General features: G+C 38.7%; 1 protein-coding gene across 3 annotated transcripts in view; it reads right to left on the reverse strand.

Moving 5' to 3' along the window:
* The window catches only part of cdc42 (cell division cycle 42), a 52,843-nt gene extending 32,014 nt beyond the window's left edge, over nt 1–20,829 (reverse strand). For 2 of the 3 annotated variants that reach the window (XM_023793800.2, XM_023793801.1), the window contains exon 1: nt 20,709–20,829. The gene's annotated coding sequence lies outside the window, so the exon portion shown is untranslated. The remainder of the gene's footprint in view (nt 1–20,708) is intronic. The other variant, XM_023793802.2, reaches the window with a different exon arrangement.
* Between the last annotated feature and the right edge of the window lie 255 nt (nt 20,830–21,084).

Genomic DNA, 21,084 nt, shown 5'->3' on the forward strand with positions numbered 1-21,084 from the left:
GGTCCTTTATCCTTGAAAGGGTCCACCGTACTTTAGCGCCGCCAAGGCCAAACCAGAATTGAGTGGTCCTTATTCGGTTTCTAAAGTACCAAGATCGGGAGTTTGTTTTCCGTTCCACTAAACAGCAAAACGTCACACATGAGGGAAACAAGATTTTCTTTAATCAGGACTTTTCGGCTGAGACCATACAGCAGAGATACAAGTTTGACGCGATCAGGAGAGTATTCGTGGAAAAAGGACTTTTCCGCGGATTTCAACATAATCCGTGTAGGATGCGGGTTCTCCACAATGGAAAGATTCACTTGTTCTCGTCGCCGAAAGAAGTGGAGGACTTCCGTCATGGACTTAGGTGAGAAGTATACACTGATGGCCCAATAAGTGACATTGCGCTGGGTCCTTAAGTTGTTACCTTTGAATTCTTAATGGACTCTTACGTGACCAACTACAGTATTTGGTTTTGATAATGTGGTATAGTTTACAGTGCTTTTGTTGCCTAAACGGCTTTACTGTTTTGAACAACTCTTACGTTGCCTTTGTAAAAGAAATTGCATCTAAGGGGACATATGTATGATTCTAATATATTGGTTAATATGGGTTTCCTATGCATACTTATATTGTCCAGATATTTCACTATTTTGATTTGTGTTATTGTTTTGACATTAGTTTATACGGAAAGGGGATAATCGAGTCGTTAGTTTGGCTCTATATTTATCTTGAATGGGTTTCATTCACATGGCCTCAATTTATAAGTTGCCTGACTAAAAAACATTATTGGTTGCTTTAGGAGCTTGGTTTGCACAATACATAATCAGACTGATCCTTTAGAATGAGGATTAGCACAAGCCCCACTAGTTCTTTCCTGAGTAATGGAGTGGGGATGTTTAAATGTTTAATATGTTTAAATGTGTTACCAAATTGTACTTAGCACAGCACTCTCTCTTATACCACCTTGCCCTTGTATACATGGAACAAATTGTAAATGGGGCAAGCAGACTCGCATAAAAAAATTACCAGCTGGAATGTCAGGGGACTGCAACGATAAAAAAAATTAAAACAGATTATGACCAGAATTAAACAGCTTAAATCCAAAAGAGTCTTCATTCAAGAAACTCATTTGACAAGTTCGGGTATTCACCGGGTTCGGAATAGATGGCCTGGTCAAATCATACACACAACATACAATAACTACGCTAGGGGTGTACTTATTCTTATACAGAGAACAATATCGTTTCAAGTTATCAAAACGATTCCGGATCCAGCCGGAAGTAGGGATGCACCGATCCACATTTTTTCACTTCCGATCCGATTCCGATACCTGAATTTGGATATCTGCCGATACCGATACTATTCCGATACCAGAGCTCTATTTGCTTTAATATCACTATGATTATTATCATTATTGTTGATTTTATGAGGCTGTAATAAACTTCTCTACAAGCAAGTCTATGTATGTCCCAAAAAGCAACTTGAAGTAAGTATAAGGTTAGAAAACGGCAGAAATCCCATCCTGAAAACAAATATGCAACTTTAAGGGTTTAAATGGATATTTATTTAAATTTCAAGACAGGATTACTAGATACTAGTGCAATACACACCATCAAAGAAACAAACCCTGTCATATCGGCTAACTTGGTTGACACTCTGTTGTACAGTTCAGGTAGCGCCGTCTCTGACAAATATCTCCTGGACGGTAAACTATACCTGGGCTGCAAGTGTTCAATCAGGCTGCGAAACCCCTCGTTTTCCACCACCGATAAGGGTTGGTCATCAAGTACGATGAAGTTGAGCAACTTCTCTGTAATCCCTTTGGCTTTTAAGTTGTCTGCTGGAAGTTTACTTTGCTTTTTGAATAATTCCAAAAGTGATTCTTGGCGGCTCTTCTCTTCTTTCTCCCCCCTGGTTAAAAAGTCCTCGTGCTCTCTGGAGTGGTGCTTTTTCAGGTGTTTAATTATATTTGTAGTGTTGAACGTCGCGACGGAGGTTCCACCTCTCGGAACAATGGCTTTGCATACATTGCACGTTGCCGTCTTACTTTGCGGCTTTTCGACCGTAAAATGTTTCCACACAGCGGACAAGTTCTATGGCACTCAATGCTAAACTGCTACCTGCAAACTGCAGAGGATTTCCTGAAAGGAGGCGTGTCATCTCTCTCAGTGTTTCATTGGAGCACAGACACGTCACCTAGCCCGGGATCACTTGTGAAGTCATTTCAGCAGACAGCATTGTAGACATAACTCTGGATCGGAAATTTCTCCAGGTTGGATCGGAAATTTCCGATCCGTTAATTAAGCTGGTATCGGAACCCGATACCGATACTGGATCGGATCGGCCCCATCCCTAGCCGGAAGATATGTTATCGCTCAAGGCAATCTCCTTTCTTACACATTAAATTTGGTTAGCATATATGGTCCAAATGAGGATAAACCTAAATTTTTTGAAGATGTTTTTCTCACTCTGTCCACCCTAAGAGGATTTTATATAATTGGAGGGGACTTTAACTGCACTTTAGCTCCCACAAAGGACCGTTCTACTGGCTGTGACACTTTGAAAGTGCAAACTAGAAAAGTGCTGAAACGATACATTGCAGATATAAATTTGATAGAAGTGTGGAGGTAACATAACCCTGACAAAATAGAATATCCTTGTCATTATGGTGTCGGCAAATCTCGTTCTCGTATTGACTATTTCCTTGTCTCAATGGAACTCCTATCAAGGGTTAAGAGTTGCTGGTATGATGGTATAGTGATAAGTGATCACGCGGCAATTTCGTTGATTATTCTCATGGAAAAATTAATTTGTGGGCCCTTTAAATGGAGATTACAAGTAAGGTGGCTACAGAAACCTGAGTTCATTAAGTTTGTGGAAGCTAAAATTGATAACTATTTTGAACTGAATACGGACCAAACTAGCGCCAGTATAAGATGGGAGGCCTGAAAGGATTACATTAGAGGAGAAATTATCAGTTATACAGCATCTAAAGACAAATAAGAAAAAATGAAAATGGAAAATTTGGAAAAACAAATAAAATCATTGGAAATAGATATAAATGAAAAGGGACAATCCAATAAAGCAAAAAGACTTGCTTATTTTGAGAACTAAATATAATAAACTATCATCTGATAAAGCTGCTAAAAGCTTAATGTGGATGAAGCAGCGTTACTATGACCAAGGCGAGAAGGCAGGGAAACTATTGGCTTGGAGAATTAAAAAAATACAATCTGAAAAGGCAATCACCAGTATAGTGAGTTTATCGGGGAGCCTGACGACTGACCCATCCGAAATTAATAATAGTTTTAGAGAATTCTATACAGAATTATATAAATCTGAAAGTTCCCTATCCTCAGAACAGGCAGACACCTTTCTTGATCAACTCAAATTTCAAACATTAACAGATGAGGCCAGAAGTGAGTTAGATAGTGATTTAACTGTTGAAGAGATATTACAGTCTATCCAAAATTTAAACAGTGGTAAAGTGCCAGGCCCCGATGGCCTACCAATAGAATTTTATAAAACTTTTAAAGATAAATTAGTTATTCCCCTTTTAAATATGTATAATGAATCCTATCGGCATCGAACTTTACCACCGACATTAAGGCTAGCAATGATAACACTGATTTTGAAACCCGGAAAGCCCTCTACACAGTGCTCCTCTTTTAGGCCAATTAGTATACTTGGAGCCAGTGTTGGGGGTAACGCGTTACAAGTAACGTGCGTTACGTAATAATATTACTTTTCTTAAGTAACGAGTAATATAACGCATTACTTTATAAATGTACACATTAATATTTGAGTTACTTTTTTTAAAAAGTAGCGCGAGTTACTTTTCTATTTTAATTAATTTGCTTAAAAAAATATTTAATTAAAACGAACGTAGTCACGTAGAATCACGCACTCAGTGCTGCTTTGAAAATGCATTCCGAGCTGACCACGCCCCACCCTACGGCAATCATTGCGTCAAGGCGGGGATTGGCGGAAGCGCGTTACGTTTAGATCGTTTGAAACATGGCGGCTGGAGATCTGATAAGATCGTTGGATTCATTGGCAGATGAAGTGGAGCGTGAACAGAGAAATAATGTTTTTGAAGCATCATAGAAACACATAGGCTGACGAATAATCTGATAAAAATTTAACTAAGGAATTCAGATCACTTGAGTAAATAAGAAATTTCACAGAGGCATGATTGGCGTAGGGTGGGCGTGGTCAGCTCGGAATGCATTTTCAAAGCCGCATTGAATTTTGCTACAAATATCCCACGGCGTCAGGATGAAAACTAATTTTTGTTTGAGGACACTTAGTAGAAAACTCTAGTTTTGGTCTATTGCAATCAGCTTATACATTTGTTTAGGCTATGTCAAGAAATTTTTCAAATTATAGCTGAAAGATTTATGTTTAATTGGGGATGTTGTTTGTTCTGTAGTACAATTTCATTGTTCTCTAAAAAGTTATTAAACATTTTAAATGTTTAAGATCTGTATTTTGCCCTAATATAACTTATTTCACAATGGCAATTATCTAGCCTATATTGCACTCTTTATCTCATTGGACAGTGAATTTACTTTATGTAGGCCATAGCCTACCAAAACAAAAATAAAAATTTAACACATTAATTTTCAACTTTCATTAATTAATATTAAGAGATTTTTTTTAAATGGCATGCATAGCTCTGAAAGTTCTGAGAATATTATATAATTCTATATTATTATTCTATATATGTGTGCTGGGGGTTGAGGGTTTTGCTCAAGGATCTGCAGAGGCTGGGCTTGAACCAGTGACCTTGTGATTACAAGCACACGGCTTAGCCCACTGAGCCGCCCACTGAGCCACATGCTGCCCCTTAAGGTGAGGTTATAAAGGCTGTTGTTGAATGCTGAATTTCTTAGTCAAAAAAACACGTCTAACGCCTGAACAACATAAAGCTGTAGCCAGGTAAGAAATAAGTAACGCAAAAGTAACTCAAAAGTAATATAACGCATTACTTTCCATAAAAAGTAACTAAGTAATGCAATTAGTTACTTTTTGGGGGGAGTAACTCAGTATTGTAATATATTACATTTAAAAGTAACTTTCCCCAACACTGCTTGGAGCTGACACAAAAATACTTTGTAAAACCTTAGCAAGGAGACTAGATCATTATATCCCACATTTAATTCACAATGACCAGAAGGGTTTTATACAAAAGCGGCAAGGATTTCACAACATTAGAAGAGTCCTTAATGTAATACATAAAAATCTGATGCTAAAGATACAGCGTTAATCTCACTGGATGCTAGACAAGCCTTTGATACAATAGAGTGGCCGTATTTACTAAATGTTTTGCCCAGATATGGATTTGGCGCAAATTTTCTTAAATGGATTCAAATTTTATATACAAATCCAACAGCTTGTGTATTAACAAATGGTACTAGGGGTGGGCGGTATAACCAAAATCTTCTATCACGGTAGAAGCAATTTTCTACCTCGATAACGATATATATCACAATATAACAATTTGTATCTGGAAATGCATAAATAAAAATTCAAACACAAAGAAACTGTTTTATATAATGTAATTTTACTTAAAATTGCAGCATTACTTTAAGTAAAAAAAACAACCATACTGTTTACTGCAATGTATTGTACTGCATTTTTTGACATATTCGTTTGGATGCTTGGATTTGAGATGATAGAAAAGGTTTGACGTGTTTCCACCGCTTGCTAAAACAGTGCTCTTGCATACCTTGCAAATCACGTTCGTCTCATTCGTATTCACTTTTCCTATACTCAAACCAATTCCGGTTCCGGTGAGAATTTCCGCTCCTCGCTCACGAGCGTGTTGGCTCCGCCCGCTCCTCCGCTCTAATTCGCACTACGCCGCTCCGCTCAACACCGCTCCTCGCTCCACTAAAATGTCCTCCCGCTCCAGTCAAATCGCTCCACGCTCGCTCCAATTTAAAAGAGGGACAAATAATCTGCATGCCTAACAAATGTCACCTTAAACCGAAGCCTTATGTCATAAAGAAATATGAGCAACGGCAACGTTGCCAGTCAGAACAGAACATATTTATTTTTAAGCAACCTATCGGCAACAACGGACAGGTTTGGAAATGGCATTCCACACAAAAATAGGCTTAAAAATAAAGGAATCAGTGGGTTTAATAGCCTAAAGAATATACAGACACGTTTTAAATTCCTCAATTTTTTTCTGTTGATGCAGCACGTCTATAAAATAAAATTTTACGTTACGTGAAATAAAAAAAAAATCTTATTAGACCTACTTTGAATGACAAAACGAATTTATTTGATTACCAATATTTGCTTTATAGGCTTTTATACTTTATAGACTTGATATGCTACAAGTTACAACCATATAAAACTTGCACGCGTTTTGCTCTGGCTTCCGCTTGTTCGCGTAGCACACTCATGTTTCTGAGAAAAGTGATTCCAAAGTGAATCTTTACTCACTGAAACAGTTTCACCACATTGTTGTTCTTGCTGTACATTCTTGTCATCTATATGTTTGATAAGAATAGTACACTTGTATGATTTATCAGTTTCCTGTGTGAAATACACAAATTGGCCGAGATGGAATTCGCAAAGTAACAGTCTTGATAATTGTACAGATGAATTCTGCGTAGATTTGGGCACGCCTCAGAATTGTAGTGTGAGCGGTATCGGAGCGAAATTGGAGCGAGACAAAGCGACCACTCCAGTCTTAATTAGAAAACCCGCTCCGCGCTCTGACCAAATTCCGCCCGCTCCGCTCCTCGCTCACGCTCCGCTCCGCTCACATGCTCTGTTCCACACCACAGACGATGCACCTTTTTTCTTTACAATCTCCTCCTTGTTGGTTTCGTCACATGTAAGCAAACTCACCGCTGCACCGTCTTCTTCCATTGTCGAAGTGAATGTGTATTGCGTGGTTACCCAACGTGCAACGTCACGTGATCTCAATCGCGATTAAGACGATAGACCAAAATCTCTATCGGTTGACAAATTTCTACCGGTTAGTCGAGTCTACCGGTATATCGCCCACCCCTAAATGGTACAGTCTAAAAACCCATTTCTCTAGAACGATCTACTCGCCAGGGGTGTCCTTTATCCCCAATGTTATTTATATTGGCCATAGAACCACTGGCTATGGCAATTAGAACTCACACAGGACTGTCAGGCATTCGGATTGGAGAAGATGAGCATAGGATATCATTATATGCTGATGATGTAATTATATTTCTAACTAATCTCGTCACTAGTGTTCCAAATTTAACTCAGCAGATTGAAATCTTTGGACAGTTCTCTGGTTACAAAATTAACAACTCCAAATCATCAATACTATTTTTGAGTAAGGAGGAGAGATCGAAACTGGTTGTGGATACTCCTTTTATAAATGCAAAGGAGGGATTTGTCTATCTTGGCATCAAAATCACTCCTGAAGTTAAAACAGTTGTTCCAGTGAACTATGATCCACTGGTAGATGAGGTGATGGAGATGCTAGACCGATGGATATTAATGCCTGTGTCAATGATTGGCCGAATCAATATGATCAAAATGAATATATTGCCCAAATTCTTATACCTATTTCAGTCAATCCCTCTTCCATTACCAAAAACATTTTTTGATAGTCTGAACAGTACATTTATTAAATTCATTTTAATAAAATGAAAGCCTAGACTTCGACTGAGACTGCTATATTTGCCTTTTGAAAGAGGGGGTTTAAGACTACCGAACTTTAAATGGTATTATTGGTCAGCTCAGTTACGTTCCGCGATGTGTTATTTCTTAACGGAGTCTCTTCCTGCTTGGGTGAATATTGAACAGACGTCAGTACCGAACCTGCCACTAATACAATACTTATACTCTGCAGAACCCACAACATTAAAAAGAATAACAGAAAACCCATTTCTTAGAAACACTATCGATATCTGGTATAAAGCACATCTGCACATTGGCGGCACTCCCCCAATTTCTTGCTTTTCTCTCATATGGGGTAATACGTTTTTCAAGGCTGGAAGAGCAGATGGCGGCTTCAAAATCTGGGCAAGCAAAGGCGTGCAGAAAATAGAGGATCTTTATACAGATGGTACCTTGATGACGTTTAATCAATTATGTCAGGCGTATTGTATTCCCAAGAAACATTTTTTTAAATACTTGCAGTTAAAACAAATATACTTGTTGTCAAAACAAAAGAATATAACGTCTGAGCCACAACTATCCAATCTTGAAAATCTCATACGTGAAACGGGAGGAGATATCTCTCTCTGTTCTATGCAGCCTTAATGTCACATGATAATGAATCTACCATTGATAGGTTAGAAGCATGGAGATTAGATATCCAAGAGAATATTGAAGAGACAGAGTGGGAAATGGCATGCTTAAAAGCGCAAAAGCAGTCAGTTAATACGAGAATGAAGATCTTATAATATAAATGGTTAATGAGGACTTATATTACACCAGCCCAGCTTAATCAGTGGTCCCCTGGCGTTCCTGACAGCTGACAGAAATGTTTAGAGGAGAGAGGAACTTTATATCATTGTGTATGGAGCTGTCCTAAATGTAGGGCTGCAACAACTAATCGATTTAATCGATTAAAATCGATTATTAAAATAGTTGCCAACTAATTTAATAATCGATTAGTTGGGTCTATGTTATTATACACATAAGTACAGTGGCAACCTCCTAATTTGGGAGCAGTAAGCTAACCAAAGCCGCGGTGGCAGTAAAGTACCATTAAGCTGGATGCCGACCGCCATAAAAGAAAAAAGTAAATGCACATAAACGCCATTTACGCACCTTTTAAATTTACAAAACAGCTTTTACTCACCTTTTTTAAGATCACTAATGTTAATGATATAGTTACCCACCGTTTTTACTGTTGTGCATATAGTTTACCCACCTTAAATTTCTTGTTACCACTACACCACTGCTTCATTTCTTCACGATAGAAATTTATAGTAATATCAAATGTTGTAGTACTCAAGACCAGTTTTTGAAGGTCTCGATCTTGTCTTTGAAGCAGCCGTATTTGTACTCGTTCTTGTCAAGGACTCGGGATTTTATTTCGAGACCATAACTCTGAGAATATTCTTATTAATGAGCCGTTTACTGTCGGATTGGATAACTAATAACTGCAACCAATGGCGTTACTGCCGGCCGCGTTACCCGCCCCGTCCCTTCACACACGCACATGTGTTTAAATGAACGCAGGGGAAGTCGTGGTTGTCAACACAATCAGCTATTATGGGGCTAGAAATGCGGCTACATACAGTATACCACAACGTGTTTACCCTACCATTCTATTAGGTGGGCGCCCCAAGTTAATTTTATTTAATTTCATTTTCTATATAGCTCCAGATCGCAACAGAAGTCATTTAAGGCTACCTTTCCGATAGAACAGGTTTATATCTTGTCCTTTTATTAAACAAATTTACTAAATAGCCTTATATTATTTATCTTATTTACAGTTCATCACTGTAGTATGCTGAAACAACCGGACACGTTTTAAAACAAAATTTGCCGCCTGCCGTTCACGGGCACCAATCGTCTTATTTGCGTTGCTCAGTAATTTTTAGCGTATACGATGCGGAAAAGGCTTTTTCTTCGCAATAAATGTTTACTTTATTTGTCCGTAATAAATGCAGACAGACTCGCTGGCGTGCTCTCTCCCCCTGTCATATGTGTGTATCAACATTAAATAACATTAGACAATTATTTAATAATATTCTTAGTAGCAGCAGCGGTAGTCTGTGCTTTTACATTAAAAAACTGGAGTACTGAATACATTATCTAAAGCACCATGCTGGTTGCACTTTATAAAACAAGATTTTGTGTATTTCATTACGTTGATTCAGCTGCTACAAATTATAATTTTTTTTTGTATACTCTTAATGTAGCATACATTTGTTTTTTATGTGACTTGCTGGAAACAACTTTTGTACAAAGACAGACTGGGTTATTAAAAATTGCTGGAAATCAAATTGTTTTTTGCCCCCCCCCCATCCGATTAATCGACTAATCGAAAAAGTAAATCGACAGATTAATCGATTATCAAAATAATCGTTAGTTGCAGCCCTACCTAAATGACAACAATATTGGAAACGGATTGTTCAAACTATATCTGAGATTGCTGAAGTAGAGGTCCCTTGCGAGGCGAAACTATGTGTACTAGGCATATATCCTAAAAATATTATTGTTAATTCAAAACAGGTCATTTTAATAGACTTTGGACTCCTGCAGGCCAGGAGAATGATAGCTTTGTTTTGGAGGAAAATGGATGTACCTTCGATACAGTTATGGGTGAAGGAGATGGCATTTGGAATTACAATGGAGATATTGACCTATATAACAAAAGGGAAAGCAAAACATTTGAAACAATCTGGAAACCATTAGTTGTATTCCTTGAGTGTAAAGGTGTGCGATTGTTTTAAATTTGCCATATTGCTGAGTATGTTTATAATTATGTAAACTTATTTGTTTATTTTATATATATATTTTGTTTTTATTGTTACTTTTATTATTGTTGGTTTTTTTTATTATTATTTGTTTGTTTATTTTGATTGTATGTTTCTGTTATTTAAATTACTAATTATCATTGCTTGTTCTTTACGTTTCTCTATCTGTATATCGTATAAAACCAATAAAATTATTTTTAAAAAAAACAAAAAAAACACTGCATTTAGCAGTGGTAAGAGGGATAATTAACCACGACCCATACTTTTGTTCACTGAAATTTGGTGTCATGGGCGAGTTTTTGAAATTGTATAAAATAACTGAACACTAGCTCTGTCTTTTTATTCCTGCTTAACAGTGAAACGTCCTTTTGTAAAATTATTACATGATGATTTCGATTTTTCTTGTGTGTTCCTTGACTTGATCAGTGTTCGGCTCCGATGCACTGATCATGACAGGAATGATTTAGATAGATAGACTCCAAGAGCTTTCTATGGTAGGTGACAGTGCTGATATTTTGACTGCTGATCAAAAATTTTACTTTGAATTCAGTGCAGCTCATAAAAACAGATAAACGGAAGAGAGGAATGTGAACTAGTTCATTTTAATCGGTGTGAACTGAACTTTGAGCTAGTTCTGGTTAACTTTGAACTTGCAGAACACTGGTGGCAGTAATACTATTTAAAATGGGACCTTCCTACATTTTTGTTGATGTTTTACAGTGAAAACCGCTTATATACCGTTTAAAGTTATAGTGATCAACCATTTACATGGATCAAAAAGCTTGGGACAGAATTCCTGTAAAAATACTATTTAAATAATTAGCTTACAGTTATCAAGTAGACCACTTACAGTTCATTTAGGGTCTTTTTAAACATGACAACATATGGAATACATTGAAACTGCATTATTGTTTTTATTACATATTGCATATTTGTGTCATTTATCATGTATAAGAATGCTGAAGACAGTAGTAGGCAGACCAGATATCTCAGACAGGAGAAAGAAAAGGCAGTGTGAAGTAGAGTCCTGCATTGGGAGCGGGATCCTGCGGGTCCCGCGGGACCCAACGCAAATCTCACGGGATTGGGCGGGTTTTAGATTGTCGTGGGCGGGAGCGGGCGGGAGTGACAGAGATAGCGGGCGGGATAAAAATAGACAGCGGGTTCCAAAATTGTTAGCTTAGCAGGATGGAGGATGCAGCTGATGTTGTTAATAAAATTGCAAAGGGAGAATATAAAACAAAACTAAAATTGGGGAAATCGGAGATATGGAAAAACTTTAAAATTGTAACAAACAAAGAGGGTAAAGAGCTGAACTTTGTGTGTTGTGTGAAGTGCGGCAAAGCGATAGTGTACAACGGGCACAAATCTGGCACTTCAGGATTGAGGCGACACACCTGCCCCGTTGCTGTACTACCAGGTAGAGCCCTGCATTGGGAGCGGGATCCCGCGGGACCCAAAGCAAATCTCACGGGATTGAACATAAGAACATAAGAAATATACAAACGAGAGGAGGCCATTCGGCCCATCGAGCTCGCTTGGGGAGAACTTAACTAATAGCTCAGAGTTGTTAAAATCTTATCTAGCTCTGATTTAAAGGAACCCAAGGATTCAGCTTGAACTACGTTATCAGGAAGACTATTCCATACTCTGACTACACGCTGTGTAAAGAAGTGCTTCCTTAAATCCAGTTTGAAATGTTCTCCCGCTAATTTCCACCTATGGCCACGAGTTCTTGTATTTGAACTAATGCTGAAGTAACTATTCGGTTGAACAGCATCCAAACCTGTTAGAATCTTATAGACCTGGATCATGTCCCCCCTCAGTCTCCTTTGCTTGAGGCTGAACAGATTTAGCTCAAATAACCTTTCCTCGTATGACATTCCTCTAAGACCAGGAATCATTCTTGTGGCCCTACGCTGCACCTTTTCTAAGGCCGCTATGTCCTTTTTAAGATATGGTGACCAAACCTGTACACAATATTCTAGGTGAGGTCTCACCAAGGAATTGTATAATCTTAGCATTACCTCCCTTGACTTAAACTCCACACACCTGGAGATATACCCCAACATCCTATTGGCCTTTTTTATTGCTTCCCCGCACTGGCGAGAATGAGACATGGAAGCATCAACATACACACCAAGGTCTTTCTCATAATCAGCTACCTTTATTTCAGTAGGTCCCATAAAATACTTGTACTTTATATTTCTGCTCCCTACATGGAGTACCTTACATTTGTCTTTGTTAAATTTCATCTGCCAGGTGTCAGCCCAGTCACTAATTAAATTAAGATCCCGCTGTAGCTGCTGAGCCGCTAGTTCAGTATCTGCTACACCACCCACCTTGGTGTCATCTGCAAATTTCACCAGTTTACTGTATATATTGGTGTCTATATCATTTATGTAAATTAGGAACAAAAGTGGTCCTAAAATTGAACCCTGCGGTACCCCACTATGAACGCAGGCCCACTGTGACATCGAGCCTCTTATAACTACTCGCTGCTTCCTATCCGTTAACCAGTTATCAATCCAAGCCGCTACAGTTCCTAAAATACCTGTCGCTTTGAGTTTAAGTGAGAGCCTTTTGTGGGGAACAACATCAAAAGCCTTTTGGAAATCTAAATAGATGACATCATAGGCCTTCTTATCATCAACTTCCTGAGTAGCTTCCTCAAAAAACTCCAACAGATTTGTTAAACAGGATCTACCTTTCCTAAATCCATGCTGGCTATCCCTCAAAATGTTATTTGAGTCCAGGTAATCTACCATTTTCTCTTTGATTATAGCCTCCATAACTTTACCAGTTATACAAGTTAGACTGATTGGCCTATAGTTTGACAAATTACTTCTATCCCCTTTTTTGAAAATGGGCGTTATGTTGGCATGCTTCCAATCAGAAGGTACCACACCTTCAGATAAGGATTTTTTGGACGGGTTTTAGATTGTCATGGGCGGGAGTGACAGAGACAGCGGGCGGGATTGGGCGGGAATCGTCAGAAATTCAGCAGGAGTGGGCGGTAATGGTCAGAAATTCAGCGGGAGTGGGATTAAAAAAATAGTCCCGCGCAGGGCTCTAGTGTGAAGTACCCCAGACACAAAATGTGCCATGTAAGTATTTATTTATTTCACAATAGGGTGTGTGATGGAGATTATGGCTCCTAAAAAAAAATATTTGGCTCCTAAATATTTTGAGTTTAGGAGCCAATGGCTCCTAAAGTTTTTTTTTTTTTTTGTCTGGAGATCTGCATTGTCTTATTTTTGGATTTATAACAAATTTGCTTACCATTTGCTGCTGTGCTCCAGAATTTTTTAAAACCACACATTCTGAATGTGATTGGGAAGAGGACAGACTGGAGCACTTATCAGTATAGAGCCGTGCGCCATATAATATCGATATGATAATTGCCCAGCCCTAAGTCTGAGATAGTATAAAGTCAAGTAGAAACAATGTTAAGCGTTCAGGTTCGAATGGAAAGGCAAATTCCCCTGGCTGAGGTGCAAGAAACTTGGCACCTTTGAAATCACCGTTAAATGTGAAGACTAACATCCTGCTTGTTAAACTGCCGGACACAACAAGGGGGGGGGGAATAAAAAAAATGTGAAGATGTAAATGTAAACCAGTACATACATAGTAGACAAGTAAATTGTGCCCTTTGCATTGAATAGAAAAACTTCATGTTTGCTTCGGAATACTAGTAGCATTATCTGATTTAAGATGCATGTTTTGCTGTAACTGTGTGAAGAGGCATCAGCACTTGATAAGATTGATGACCTGCTTGTCCAGATCTAAGGATTCAATAAGCTGGCAACCTTTGCATCCAGGGCACCCAAAAGCAACCTGAAGAGGCTTTCCCTACAGTCTACTGATTAGAGTCAAACTGATGCTGAATGGAAACTAAGTCACAGACGTCTCTTACAATATCCAGAAAGACTTAAATGGGGGGAAAGAAGATGGCGTCGTAGAGTGAACATGTATTTTGTAGGGATGGCACGGTTCATGGAAAAAAACCGAACCGTTCGGTTCGCTTGTCTCGGTTCGGAGCATCTCGGTTCGACGGTTCATGACATGCGCAATGTAGCCTCATGCCCCGTATGTGACGTCAGTGTGTTTCCCTTTCGCGCGAAAGAATAGGCTATATGCACAGAGCGGTGTGACGTAGCTCCGGTAAAAGTTCAGCCAGCTAAGTAATTTCCGGTAGCCTTTCGTTTGCTGCGTTTAGCTCGAGTTTTCGGCGTTACCACCCTGTCTCTGAAGAAAACGTTTAAATTTCAGCCAACCGATAGCACATCATCTGAACACTGTTGTGGGCCTTTGTTGTGTGACTTTATTTAATGTGCGGTTAGGCACTTTGTTAAAGAAAATTAAGTTATCTGTGACAAAGCACTCCAGTGAGTGTCATGCCTCGATCGTCCGCTCTTTCCGTGTGCCATGCCCCCTCGTTAACCCTGTGTGGATTCCCCGTGTTTACCAGCTGTTCCTGATTGTTGTCAAATTTGTCATTACTCCATTGTATTTAGTCTGCGTTTCCGTTTCTTTCTCCAGTCCGGTCATTATATTGTAATTCTGCTTTACCGCTCGTCTGTGTTCCTTTTGCTCATTAAACCCCGCATTCCCCCGATCCTAGGTCTCCTCGCCTCTGCTTCCCCGGTCAGTGTTGTAACAGTGGGCCTGCTTCCATGCTGCAATGTGAACATTTGCCATGTTCCTAAAAATTCTGTTTATTGCACAGTGTCTGACCACACAGACCTACAGGCTATTGCCAGATGATCATACTAGACATATCAACTGGACATATTTTGCACTATTACAGATTGATGTCTTGTACATACACAGAAACTGATTTTATCGATTACTCGAGAACATTCAATATAATTAATACCAATTTTTTTCACGTTATGAAAAACGAATTCGGTTATATAACGAACCGAATCAGGCTTAATCAAGATAGGTGATCTATCATTTTAACGATCCCCAATTAAATTAACCCCGTGGACCGGACAAATACAAAACGAATGATTAAACATTATATGCGTCTCTTTTTGTATGTTTTCTAAATAAGACCGCGTGCCCATACCCAACTGTAATAGCAATTAAAGCGATCTATTCTTTTAGCATTTATGTTAAGGCAAGACTTTTATTTTATTACTGTTCTGGGATTAATAATGTTTAATAATTTTAATAATGTGCTTTAAGTCAAGTCAAATTCAGTTTATGCATGATTACATGATATAACTTTTTTAATACTGTATCATAAATTGTGGATAATTAAGCTATATACACTCACCTAAAGGATTATTAGGAACACCTGTTCAATTTCTCATTAATGCAAATATCTAATCCACCAATCACATGGCAGTTGCTTCAATGCATTTAGGGGTGTGGTCCTGGTCAAGACAATCTCCTGAACTCCAAACTGAATGTCAGAATGGGAAAGAAAGGTGATTTAAGCAATTTTGAGCGTGGCATGGTTGTTGGTGCAAGACGGGCCGGTCTGAGTATTTCACAATCTGCTCAGTTACTGGGATTTTCACGCACAACCATTTCTAGGGTTTACAAAGAATGGTGTGCAAAGGGAAAAACATCCAGTATGCGGCAGTCCTGTGGGCGAAAATGCCTTGTTGATGCTAGAGGTCAGAGGAGAATGGGCCGACTGATTCAAGCTGATAGAAGAGCAACTTTGACTGAAATAACCACTCGTTACAACCGAGGTATGCAGCAAAGCATTTGTGAAGCCACAACACGCACAACCTTGAGTCGGATGGGCTACAACAGCAGAAGACCCCACCGGGTACCACTCATCTCCACTACAAATAGGAAAAAGAGACTACAATTTGCGCGAGCTCACCAAAATTGGACAGTTGAAGACTGGAAAAATGTTGCCTGGTCTGATGAGTCTCGATTTCTGTTGAGACAGAATTTGGCGTAAACAGAATGAGAACATGGATCCATCATGCCTTGTTACCACTGTGCTGGCTGGTGGTGGTGGTGTAATGGTGTGGGGGATGTTTTCTTGGCACACTTTAGGCCCCTTAGTGCCAATTGGGCATCATTTAAATGCCACGGCCTACCTGAGCATTGTTTCTGACCATGTCCATCCCTTTATGACCACCATGTACCCATCCTCTGATGGCTACTTCCAGCAGGATAATGCACCATGTCACAAAGCTCGAATCATTTCAAATTGGTTTCTTGAACATGACAATGAGTTCACTGTACTAAAATGGCCCCCACAGTCACCAGATCTCAACCCAATAGAGCATCTTTGGGATGTGGTGGAACGGGAGCTTCGTGCCCTGGATGTGCATCCCACAAATCTCCATCAACTGCAAGATGCTATCCTATCAATATGGGCCAACATTTCTAAAGAATGCTTTCAGCACCTTGTTGAATCAATGCCACGTAGAATTAAGGCAGTTCTGAAGGCGAAAGGGGGTCAAACACCGTATTAGTATGGTGTTCCTAATAATCCTTTAGGTGAGTGTATATATATATATATCATATGCTGAAGTACATTTCTGGAGTGTTAAAGATTAAAAGAAAAAATAACAAGAACCGTACAGAACCGAAAACCGTGACCCTAAAACCGTGATACAAACCGAACCGTGGGTTTTGTGAACCGTGCCACCCCTAATATGCCCATAAAGACGTTTCTATCGCAGGTCTATTTTTAGCCACAAATGTGAGTGAAACGCTTGCGCTTACCTTGTATTGGTTCCGCTCTATGGCCTGGATGCATAGACTGGGTGCTTCCGTTTGAGATGTTGAATCATTGACATTGCGCTATTGTGGTAAACTAATTCAGTTTTACAATGGACACACTGTACAGTATTTACGCTTTTCTTTTGTTTGAAATGGTCCCAAACTTTAGACATTTCATCTTTCGCTATTTTCCCTGTGTTCCTCCATTGTGGCATCAAATCAAACCTGCTACATGTAATGCAGCGTAAGCACACTGTGCAACAGTTATAATCCTCTGAGTGAAACACGGTGATCACTAAGCAATACATAGTCGTGCGGATTACACAAAGCATCGAAGCAAAGAACTTGCATCGAGGATTTTTTGTAATCGAGTTATTCGAGTTACTCAATGAATCGTTCCAGCCCTACTTCTAACATGTTTTGCTAGCAGCTTTCACTTTGCTAGCTTCTTCAAACTGAGCATGTTCACTGGGCTGATGTGTTTTTAAATGTCTAATTAAATTTATTGTGTTAAATGACTTTGTATTAGCTCCCTCACAGTGTACCTGGTCCTTACACTTGCTGCAGACAGCGAATTTTGCGTCCGCTTGGCTCACGCTGAAGAATTTCCAAATTAGACATTTTTGCGTGTGAAAGTGTGCGCGACTGCGCAGATGATTTATTGCGCGTGTGCAAGATTAGTTCGTAATCGGAAATACATGAGACTGAACGGCCGATCACGCCGAAATTTGGCCCATTCTGATCGCTGCCCGATCGACCGGTGCATCGTTATTTTAATCCAGTGCTTTTCAATCTTTTTGCATACAAAGGTTGAGTAAGTGTACTCATACTGCACACAATAACACATTATCAAATACTGAGAAATTTCACACACAAGCATAATCCCAAACAGCTGTCCATATAAACAAGATTGAACAAATAATCTTATGTGGATTTAGAAATAATTGGACAATTAAGTGAAATTTCAATAACATGACAAATACCACTGCTATGTGCCACAAAAAAATACATCTAATGAAATAAATTTAAAATTGAACAAACTGGGATTTTATGGGCAACTAAGAATAACCGAAGGCTGAGATTTGTAATTACGATTTGTAAACAAGACAGTGTTATGGAACATAACTTGTGTTGTTCAGCTACTAAGCCCAACACTCATGATCATCTTGAGCAACAGTGACGGCAAACCCCTGAGCTGACAGTGTGAATGTTACAGTTATAATACTGTCACACAATTGCGGATAGTTGTGGCTTTAAATTAAGATGACACAGGAAAAGTCTCTGCATGTGCTAACTCATTCGTGATAGCACTGTGCCAAACTAGCACATGCCAGTCCTTTACCAAAATCAGACTGTGCGCAACTGGGCAAAAATATTAGCAGTACCAAATGTGAACAATTTTAGTAACCCACGTTTAAATTGATGTTTAGAAATTGATTTTTTTTTTTAACTCTCACAACGATATTAAAATCACCATCCTGAAGAATTGCTATTTGTAACAGAATCAATTTCCACCACCCATCTCTATTGTGTTCAAAAGACCAAGCATTTCCTACAGCTGCCGTTTCCTTCCTTTGCTGCCACACAGTGCTGTTGCTTTATTTTGGGTGCAATTTGTCTGAAAATGAAACCATGTGCAGAGTCTCATCCATATAATGTTACAGTGAGAAGTTATAAGATTAAAATACTTTTTGAGCTAACACATTCACAAGCTCAAATGTTATCTGCTTTCACTGTTACCCTTGCTGCCACTGTATAATACTGCTTCAATTTTCAGAGCGATTAGTCTCATAATTGAACCAGATCCATTCCAGCTTCCCCTCACTACCCCACAATGCCTCTGCAAAGTTTGAAAAAGATCCAAACAGTAATTGAGCCAAAATAGCACCATAATAGCACATACCTTATAAACCTAATACCAATATTTAAATATTCAGGTTGTGTTTGGTTAAAATAAGCAGATACATATGATCTATAATGAATGAATTTCACTTCTACGAATAATATTAAGAATTTTCCCAGGGATTAATTAAGTACATCCTATACATCCCTCCATATGTCATGAAGCATTACATTTAATACACGAGCGCGGGCAGACGGACTCATTCACTCTCACACTCTCTCTCTCTCTCTCTCTCTCTCACTCACACACACACACACACACACACACACACAATATTTACGAAATCCCAGCAACCCAACAGTGGTGCCCACATCCGTCAAAATAAGATGGCGGAGACGTAAAATTAAACATTGGTTAGTTGACTTTTGGCACGTATAAATCATTAGTGCATACTCATTTTAGACAGATTTGATACAATAGTTAACTCGTTCAAAATACATTTAATCGCTGTTAGCACTGCACACGAAAGGAAAGACCCCAAAAAAGTCTATCGCGATGGAATGAATTGAACAAAGCTAAAACAGCAGATTCACGGGGATCCATGTTTTACCATCTGACTGATTGCTACGTGGGTGTATGAATTTTTTTTTTTTTTCTGGCTGCCTGTTATTGACTAACATACTTCCCATAACTACATATATAATGATTCAACTGGCATCCTACAAAAATAAACTGAAACCTATGATTCACAGCTGTTAAAACAAAATATTAAAACTCAGTTTCAGCAGTCCGTCAGCATATGCGGTGCAGCTCTCTGTAGAGTAGTAGTGTTCCGGGCAATTCAGTTTCCCTATGTTTCCCCTGTCGCGCGCTGATTTGTACACGGTTTCGCTGTTGTTCTTTTTTTACGAAGCTCTTGAGGTAAACAAGCCATATATTTTAAAACATCACATGCCTTTTCGATGTTTTTTGTTTTTACAGATAATAAATGGAAGTATTTAATTCGCTGGTTAGAGATTGATTGATTTCTTGATGAAACCGGTATAGTATAAGACTATATTATGCGTGACGATCTACTGTATTCACATGTAATAATGTACCTGAGTGATTTTCATACATTTCACATACCTCTTTGCTTTAATATTAGGGGAAACATTATTTCCTGATAGACAGGGGAAATATAGGGAAACCGAATTGCCCGAAACAGCGGCATCTCTTACTTAGGCTTAGGCTCAAACACAGAACAAAACTCAAGGCCGCTAATAAAAATTACCCAAGGATCGTGCTTATTCCTATCTAATGTACTGGCCTATAAACTTCCCCCATATGAAAATTACAATTCTAGTTCTGGGTTGGGAATAATTAATTAAACAGTAAGGTCGCTGCTCAATAAAGTGCAGTCGAGGTGGAGTACCACAAAGCTACCGCCATTAGCAAGCCATAAAGATCGACTCTAAAAATGTCGCATCAGGGGGGAAAAAACGTTACTTCATACAATTCGCTCAATATGTGAATAACCGGGCCGAGGAGCTTTTAATATTATACAGTATGTAGAATTGCCTGCACGTAGTTAGCAAACATTCAATTAAGTATCAAGCTAGCGGAACATTTCAGCTGATGTTATTTTCCTACCCATAACACTTTCCTTTAGGTAAATATAAGCTTTTAGGTTAAACAGTTTTATTAATAACTTTTAACACTAACCGTAGTAGTCTTTTTAAATCAAATAAATTTCCCCTTACCTTACCCTGTTCGTTTTAGTCTACACCGGGCGTTGGCAACTTCAAACTCGGGGTTTCCCCAACAGAATTACAGGGGCACGTACTGCGTAACTTAACGAAGACGTTTAAACTGTCAAATAAAATTTGGTTATGGGTTAAGATGATTTATGGCGTTGTTGGTATCTCTATGAATTTGTGTGTTGATTTTGATTTTTAAATATTTGACTGCAATAAAATACGAATATCTGCGTTGAGAAACCATTGGAATAGTTATAGTGGAATAGAAAATAGGCTACTGTAGACATAGCCTACCATTTAAGATTTGACTTGCATTTAGTTTTTGAACGCCAAATAATTTTGAATAATTCAGGATCTAATTCGGTGTAATTTCTGTTGT

Source organism: Paramormyrops kingsleyae, chromosome 8 (genome assembly GCF_048594095.1).
Source record: "Paramormyrops kingsleyae isolate MSU_618 chromosome 8, PKINGS_0.4, whole genome shotgun sequence".
In the NCBI taxonomy this organism is placed as follows: domain Eukaryota; kingdom Metazoa; phylum Chordata; class Actinopteri; order Osteoglossiformes; family Mormyridae; genus Paramormyrops; species Paramormyrops kingsleyae.